This window comes from Pteropus alecto, unplaced genomic scaffold (genome assembly GCF_000325575.1).
Source record: "Pteropus alecto unplaced genomic scaffold, ASM32557v1 scaffold171, whole genome shotgun sequence".
NCBI classification, from domain to species: domain Eukaryota; kingdom Metazoa; phylum Chordata; class Mammalia; order Chiroptera; family Pteropodidae; genus Pteropus; species Pteropus alecto.
The window spans coordinates 3,428,084-3,435,112 of NW_006431925.1; the positions used below are offsets into that span (position 1 = coordinate 3,428,084).

At 31.2% G+C, this 7,029-nt stretch overlaps 1 pseudogene; it reads right to left on the reverse strand.

The window, feature by feature from the left end:
- Nucleotides 1–1,116: 1,116 nt before the first annotated feature.
- LOC112475584 lies at nucleotides 1,117–1,236 on the reverse strand (annotated as a pseudogene).
- Between the last annotated feature and the right edge of the window lie 5,793 nt (nucleotides 1,237–7,029).

Below are 7,029 nucleotides of genomic sequence, written 5' to 3' on the forward strand. Positions count from 1 at the left end.
CTTCCCAAAGGTTTATTCAGAGCTCAGAGGCAATACATTAATAACTGACACATCTGACCTTCATGCCCCAACCTTAAGGAGCAGTGCAAGCTTAACACATTATTCTCCTTCTGATCCTTCTGTTTCTTCAGTAGCAGTTACGATAATGTTCTCTTTAATTTTATTTGGTTACTTAAATTTTCTGGTTCTTTAATCAGAATGTAAGCAAATTAAAACAGGAACAATAATGTGTTCTGCTCATCGTATTCTTAGAGCCAGCAAAGGTGATTAAAATATATTTTAAATGAATGTGGAATGAATTTTCAGAGTTGACTCTGAAGAAGAGAACTCTCTTAGATTATAGCAGTAACAAGATGTTTCCAACTCCAAATATGATAGGAAGATAACAGTGGGAGAAGAAATGAGAAAAACTACTATGGACCTTACAGGCCTGTTTGAGTTTACTGTTTCTTGCTTTTCTTTTCTCTTTTCTTTAAGAAGAAGTAAAAGAAGATTACATTAGAATCTCATACTTTTGGATACATTTAACCCTTCAATACAGGCTGATGTTCCTATTCAAATATTATACTAATTCTTCATTGAGTTATTGGTATAACCCACTGGTTTTGAGTTATATGGAAACTGCATATTGCCAGTGGAATTCACCCTGAGGATCTACGATGTACTTTGCAATTCCACCTTAATTTAAAAGAGTTATTTATGCTGCAGGAAACCTTGTGCTTCAAGGCGTAAAAATAATTTATTACTAAAAAGCATTTAAGCTCACCACCTTACTTTATCTCAAGTAAAGAGAAAGGTACTCTGATTCCAGATTTTTTCAATACTTCCCCTGCTTCATTTATTTGATTATCTCTGAAGTATAGTTCCTGAAATCTTCCTTTGTATGCACTAATTTCAATAGTGAAAACTGAAAAAAAAACAACAATGTTTTTACATTGTATATTCTCATATACTGAGGCTGCCATGTTCTCAAAGTAAACAGTTTAAGAAATCCAGGAAAGCATGTAAACCACTTAACATGGTAGAGACTATTATACTGTTTACACAACTAGTTGGATTCTTTGTTCTTTAAACATCTCTAATGACTTTTCCTTTTTTAAACTTTTTTATTTTTTACGCCTACAAGCACCTGGTCTTCCTAGGTGGCCTCCCATCCAAGTACTAACCAGGCCCGACCCTGCTTAGTTTCCGAGATCAGACGGGATCAGGCTTGTTCAAGGCAGCATGACCTTAGACTGTCTAATGACTTTTCTAAAGGTGTTTCCCTTCCAAATTAGAATGTGTTATGATTGAAAAGAATGAGGAAGGGGCATAGTAGGAGGAAACTAATTTATTTTGGGTTCAGGGAACACCTTTCTCAGTGACATGTAAGTTTAGAACTAAAGTTTGAAAAGGAATCGGCTAAGAAAAAAGAAAAGGGATGAATGTTTCAGGCAGAAAGAAGAGCACATGTGAAGACACTGAGGGAAGATGGAGTTTGGCATTTTCTGGGAACTGAAAGAAGGTGGTGTGGCTGAAAAAAACAGTAAATCCAGTGCATAAGTAGTGAGGGGGCTAGTAGAAGATGAAACAAAGCAGGAGCAGAACCTATATTGCTTTAGAGGCCATGTTACGAACTTTAGATTTTATTTTAGCTCCCTGGTAAGCCACTAGAAGAGTTAGGCAAGAGGTAGCAATTTACTTTTTACTTTTTAAGAACCCCACTAGATTTATTCATTACTCTATACAGATATAAATATATATATAGACTTGGTCTAATCTTTTGTAATATAATTACTAATTTATTAGATATAAAAACTTCTGATAATTAAAATTTCTTTTTTAGTGAAGATTATCTTTTAATCAAAAAAGCAATGCATGTAAAAACTTTGAAAAAATAAAGGAGAAAATATCTACATGCTCAATGCATGAGATAAAACCGTTTTTTGCTATCATTATAGCACCTACACTTCCAGTTCATTTGAGTTTCCTGATTTTTTTGTTAATATTTTTAAATAGTAACTTTCCTGTCTTTAAAAACATTCTTTCAACTAAAACACTGTGTAATAATTTATTATGTAGCTAGATCATACTTTACTGTAAATACTATCTTATTATTGGACATTTAAAAAATTATTTTGATTTAAAATATTTAATGAGTAACATATTTACAGATATTTTACTATATTTCTAATAATTTTACTAGCTTAGATTCCTAGAAGTGGAATTAGTGGGTCAAAGATCACAGATGCTTTGTTACACTTTTGTATGAGCATGCCTATTACACTATTCCACGGCAAGCACTGAACATTATCTATTGTAAATATTTATAATTAAATAAGTAGTGTTTAAGTGTCTTACATGTATCTTATTGTTGTTTTAATTTGTATTTCTTCATTACTTGAGAATTTGAACATTTAATATTTCTTAGCTATTTCTACTTCCTCTTTTCTGAATTATTTATTCATGTCCTTTGACCATTCCAGTATAGAGGCTTAATGTTTTATTTGCTGACTTGCAAGTTTGTTATAAATATTGTAAAGTACTGTTAATTTTGTTTATAAAGTTTTGTAATCTTTAGACACCTATTTTATACTTGAATGCAGTAAAATCTATAATTTTCTTTATGATAATATCTATTGCTGTTAAGTTTATAAAGTTTTCCTCCATCAAAAGATTTGATAAATATCCAGTTTCTATTTTCTTAGTTTCCTTAACTATACAATTTATCTAAACTTAATCGTAGAGTACTGTGTGATATGAAGATCAAAATAAACGATTGCAAATCATCTTTCAATTCAGCAGGTATATAATGAACATCTACCCCAGGAAGATGATCTTGTGGGCACAAATGGAACAGTGGAGAACTAAATGAAATGCTTGCCTTTGTGGATCTTATATTCTAGTGGAGATGAAATCTCATCACTGTTGATTAAATAATCTTACCTTCCTCACCGATTTTTGTATTACTTTTATCATAAATACTTTTCATATATAAAAGAATTTGTTTCTAGAACATTTATTATTGTTCTCTGTTGTGTCTATATATTTTTCATTATAAAAAATTAATATTTTTTAATTGAAGAAATGATTTAATTTTTTTCTCCCGTCTACCTCCTCCATCCCCTCTCTCCACTACCCTCTGGTAACCAGTAGTTTATTGTCTATGTCCATGAGTCTCTGTTTGTTTGTCCTGTATATTTTTTCCAAAAGTCCACTCTTTCGTATTGCTGTTTCATAAATATTAATACAAGGTAGATCAAGTTTCCATTATTATTATTCTTTTACAAAATATATTTATTTAGTTTGGTCAATTTATTTTCTAAAGATTTTAATTTTTTTAGTTTCAAAGAATTTGGAGTTTTCATCAAAATATAAAGGTAACTGTAAGTTTATTTGGAAATATTAAACATGATTATAATTGTAATATTTCTGTCAATGACACCCTTTTCCATATATTAAAACCTACATGGCTCAAATTGTGCTGGTTTTCTTCAGTTAGATTTGAGGATCTATTGTTAAGATTTTTTAAATTATTTTTTTCTTAAGGTTTTGTTAAGATTTTTAGATTTGATATTTCATTCCTGTTTGAAGTAGATTTTTTTTTCTCTCACTATATCCTCTAACTTAGTAAAGATGCTTCCACAGGAAGCTCTTACTGTCATATATTTGTCATATGTCCATTAATTTTACTAAACTTCCATAATTCTACTATCTTTGCTTATTTCTCAAATTTCGTAGATATACAATGATACTGTGTACAAACTACCTTCTTTGATAGTTATAGGTTTGCTTCATTCATTATTGAGAATTGAAACATTATTAAACCATAAAAGTTATAGTGGAAAATCTTTTATTAATTTAGAACAACACATTTTTTTCTAAATCTGATCTAAATGTCCAGGAAAAAAATACCTCCCTGGTATCTATAAACTATAAATAGCATATAGTCAGTCAACAGTATATACATCATCAAATAATGAGTGAAGTCTGAAGCAATGCTTAGTGTTAATGTATTAAACAACTTGTAGTAATTTCATGTACAATTATGCTCATTTTAAAAAAGAAACAACATTCGAACTCCTCAAATCATATATATTAAATATATAGTTTTTGTTTACTAATTATACCACAATAAAGCTGTTAAAAAAGGAAATAAAGAAAATCAAAGGACACTAGAAATTATTCTCCATCATATCATTTAAATCAATTTTAATTTGGGGGAAATAACTTTTGTATTTTCACAGGGCACAATAGTTACTGGATTCTAACTACCTTATCATTTCATGGAATCATAAAACTAGAAATCTTTCAACAATAATTTTAAAAACCCCAACCCCATTCAACAATAAACTAGCATCATGTTTGAAGAAACAATGTGTGAAATATTTTTCACTGTTCTGAGGACTAGAACCTCTTATATATAAAAATATGAAAGATATTGTTTTTATAATACCTGACTGTGTGGTAGATAGAAAATGGAAATACACACTCTTTTCAAGTACATTTTTGCTGTACTCAACATCCATATATGATGATCTATACGATGAGCCATCTTTTGGTGATTCCATTTTTCATGGAAGTATGGTGCTTTGCTGAGCCAAAAGTCAGTGATTATCTGTTGGTTAGCCTAAGTTCCCTCTGCAAGGACATCCATGGGAAAGTGAGGGAGCAACATCTCCAAAGGCCAAAAGGGTAAAGAAAGTACAAGATCTGCAAGACTGAGACTTAGATAACATCAGCATTGGATCAAGATAAGAAGTCAAATAGAGATAAAAGAGTAGCAAGAAGGATGAAAATCAAGAGAATATGATGTCACAAATCAAGGAAAGGTATTTTAAAGAATGAGAGTGTAATCAACAGTCAAGTTGATGGTCTTGGATGATATGTTTACCAAATAATTAAAAGAGCGTCTCCTCTCATGGCGGAATATGCTAAGAAAAGTGATTACATGTATGTTAAATTTCATGATATATTTCAGGTTATATTTATATATTCAGGTTATATTTCATGCTCTCTTAAATAAAATATTTAAGTTGACTTTCAATATTGAAAGGAATTAGTGTGGGAGGAAGTTGAGTGGTGTTTCAAAGGCAAAATTATTTATTCAAATGTGTATATATACCCAGAATAAAAACTAGGTTGGACACAGAACTAAATAAGTTCTGCCAGTGGACTATAATTTTAATTTCAAGCTCTCTAACTCTCTTAAAATTGTCCACAAAAGAGGGAAGTGTTTTGCAGACATCAAATCTATGATATACGAACATTTACATAATTATATTTTTTCACTTATTAGAATAAGAAAATAGTTTTAAAAGGAAGAAAAAGGCAGTCGTCCCCTCCTCTTTTTTTTTTTTTTGATGGAGTAACTCATAGTATTTGTGTTTCTGAGATTTCTCTGTTGTTCCTGCACACTATCTCTACAATCCCTCTAGGACAGGAAGTATATTTTTCTCAATGTGTTGTGATTTACTAAGAATACTTCTGTTGCTCAGTGAATAAAAAATAATAAGTATAATTATTCTGGCATCCTAAATGAGGCTGATATATGGCAATAGAAATATGCAAATAAAAGAATAAAGTCAAAGCACTTATACTTTTGTTTACTGATGTCAGACATTTACACTATCTTATTAATTCTCACAGTGTCTTTTAAAGCTTTTGCTATTTTAATCTAAAATTTGGAAGATGTAAGTGAAGTACAGAGGAGCAAAACAATTGTTTCCTAGTTGAATGACAACTGGATGAAAATCCAATATCCACAAATTATTAGATCCTAAAAACATATTAACCTCATGCTTTATTAGCTATTTACACACACATATGAGAGATCTCAAATAAAAAGGAAATATAACCAAGAATAAGAAAAAATAAATATTTTTTTGTTTTTAAAGAGTCATCAGTTTCAATTAAAAATCCTTAAATAAAGTATCTCAGCATATCTGTTAACCAGTATAAAAAAAAGTAAAGAAAAATTTAGTAGCCTAAGAATTAGAACAGAGGATACAATAATCCTGGGATGATTCCAGTACCTTTTGTTTATCCATGGGTGGATTATCTGCTTTGTGAATTATTCATGACTAATTTTGAATCTTAGAGCGGTATTGCCCCAGTGCTTGGTTAGCTCTGAGGCCCTTTCCTCCCACAACCCAGCTGGTGTGTGCTCAGGAAAGGCAAACTCTTTTAAATCGGAATCCAAGCAAAACACAATTAGGAAAGCAAATGTGCTGAAAAATTAATATCATGAATTACAAAGCCAAATATGAAAGATTTGAATGTCACCTACCGTTCTGAAGTATCCAACTATTGTTTCTGTGTTGCTTAGGTAATTGACTTGAGCCAGTCAAATCACAGAGACCTTTAATCTGTAAGAGAGGTTCCTCTCATTAGGTTTGATCAAAATAATTGAATTACAAAATCTGACCAAGTCAGAGCAGTGGCTGAAAGCCTGATTTCTTTCCAATGGCCTGCAGTTTCCTCCAGAAGAAAAAGAACCATCTACCAGGAATAAACATGGCCATAACTTAAAATCACACTTCTTGTCCAAGCTGAAAATAGCCAGAGCTAAAAAGGAGCCATGCCTACATCGGAAAGGCTGCAGAGCTCCCAACCACCTCACAGCCTCTCTCCCCAACACACGCACGCGCACACACACTCACTCACTCCTCAGAACTTCTGGCATCTAAAAGAATTCACCTTAGATTTTGTGGTGAGTAGGTTAACTAGTATACACAAATACTATCATTCTTTTAAATAAGTCAAATTCTGTCACATTCATGGACATTGCACCCATTTACAAATGACAGAAAGCTTTTAGCAGAGTTGTATCCAAATGATTCATTTCCTTAAAAATTAATGACTTACACATACAGGTATACGGATAAAGTATAAATTTCCATAATGTTTTCATTATGTAAGATGATATTTAAAATGTTTTTTAAAAAATTAGGATACCAAAACGTGCTCATTGCTAAAAATTAAACTCTGATCGCTATTGTAACTTGATTAATCACTAAATTCACTATTTTTCTAAATGAATTGACTCAT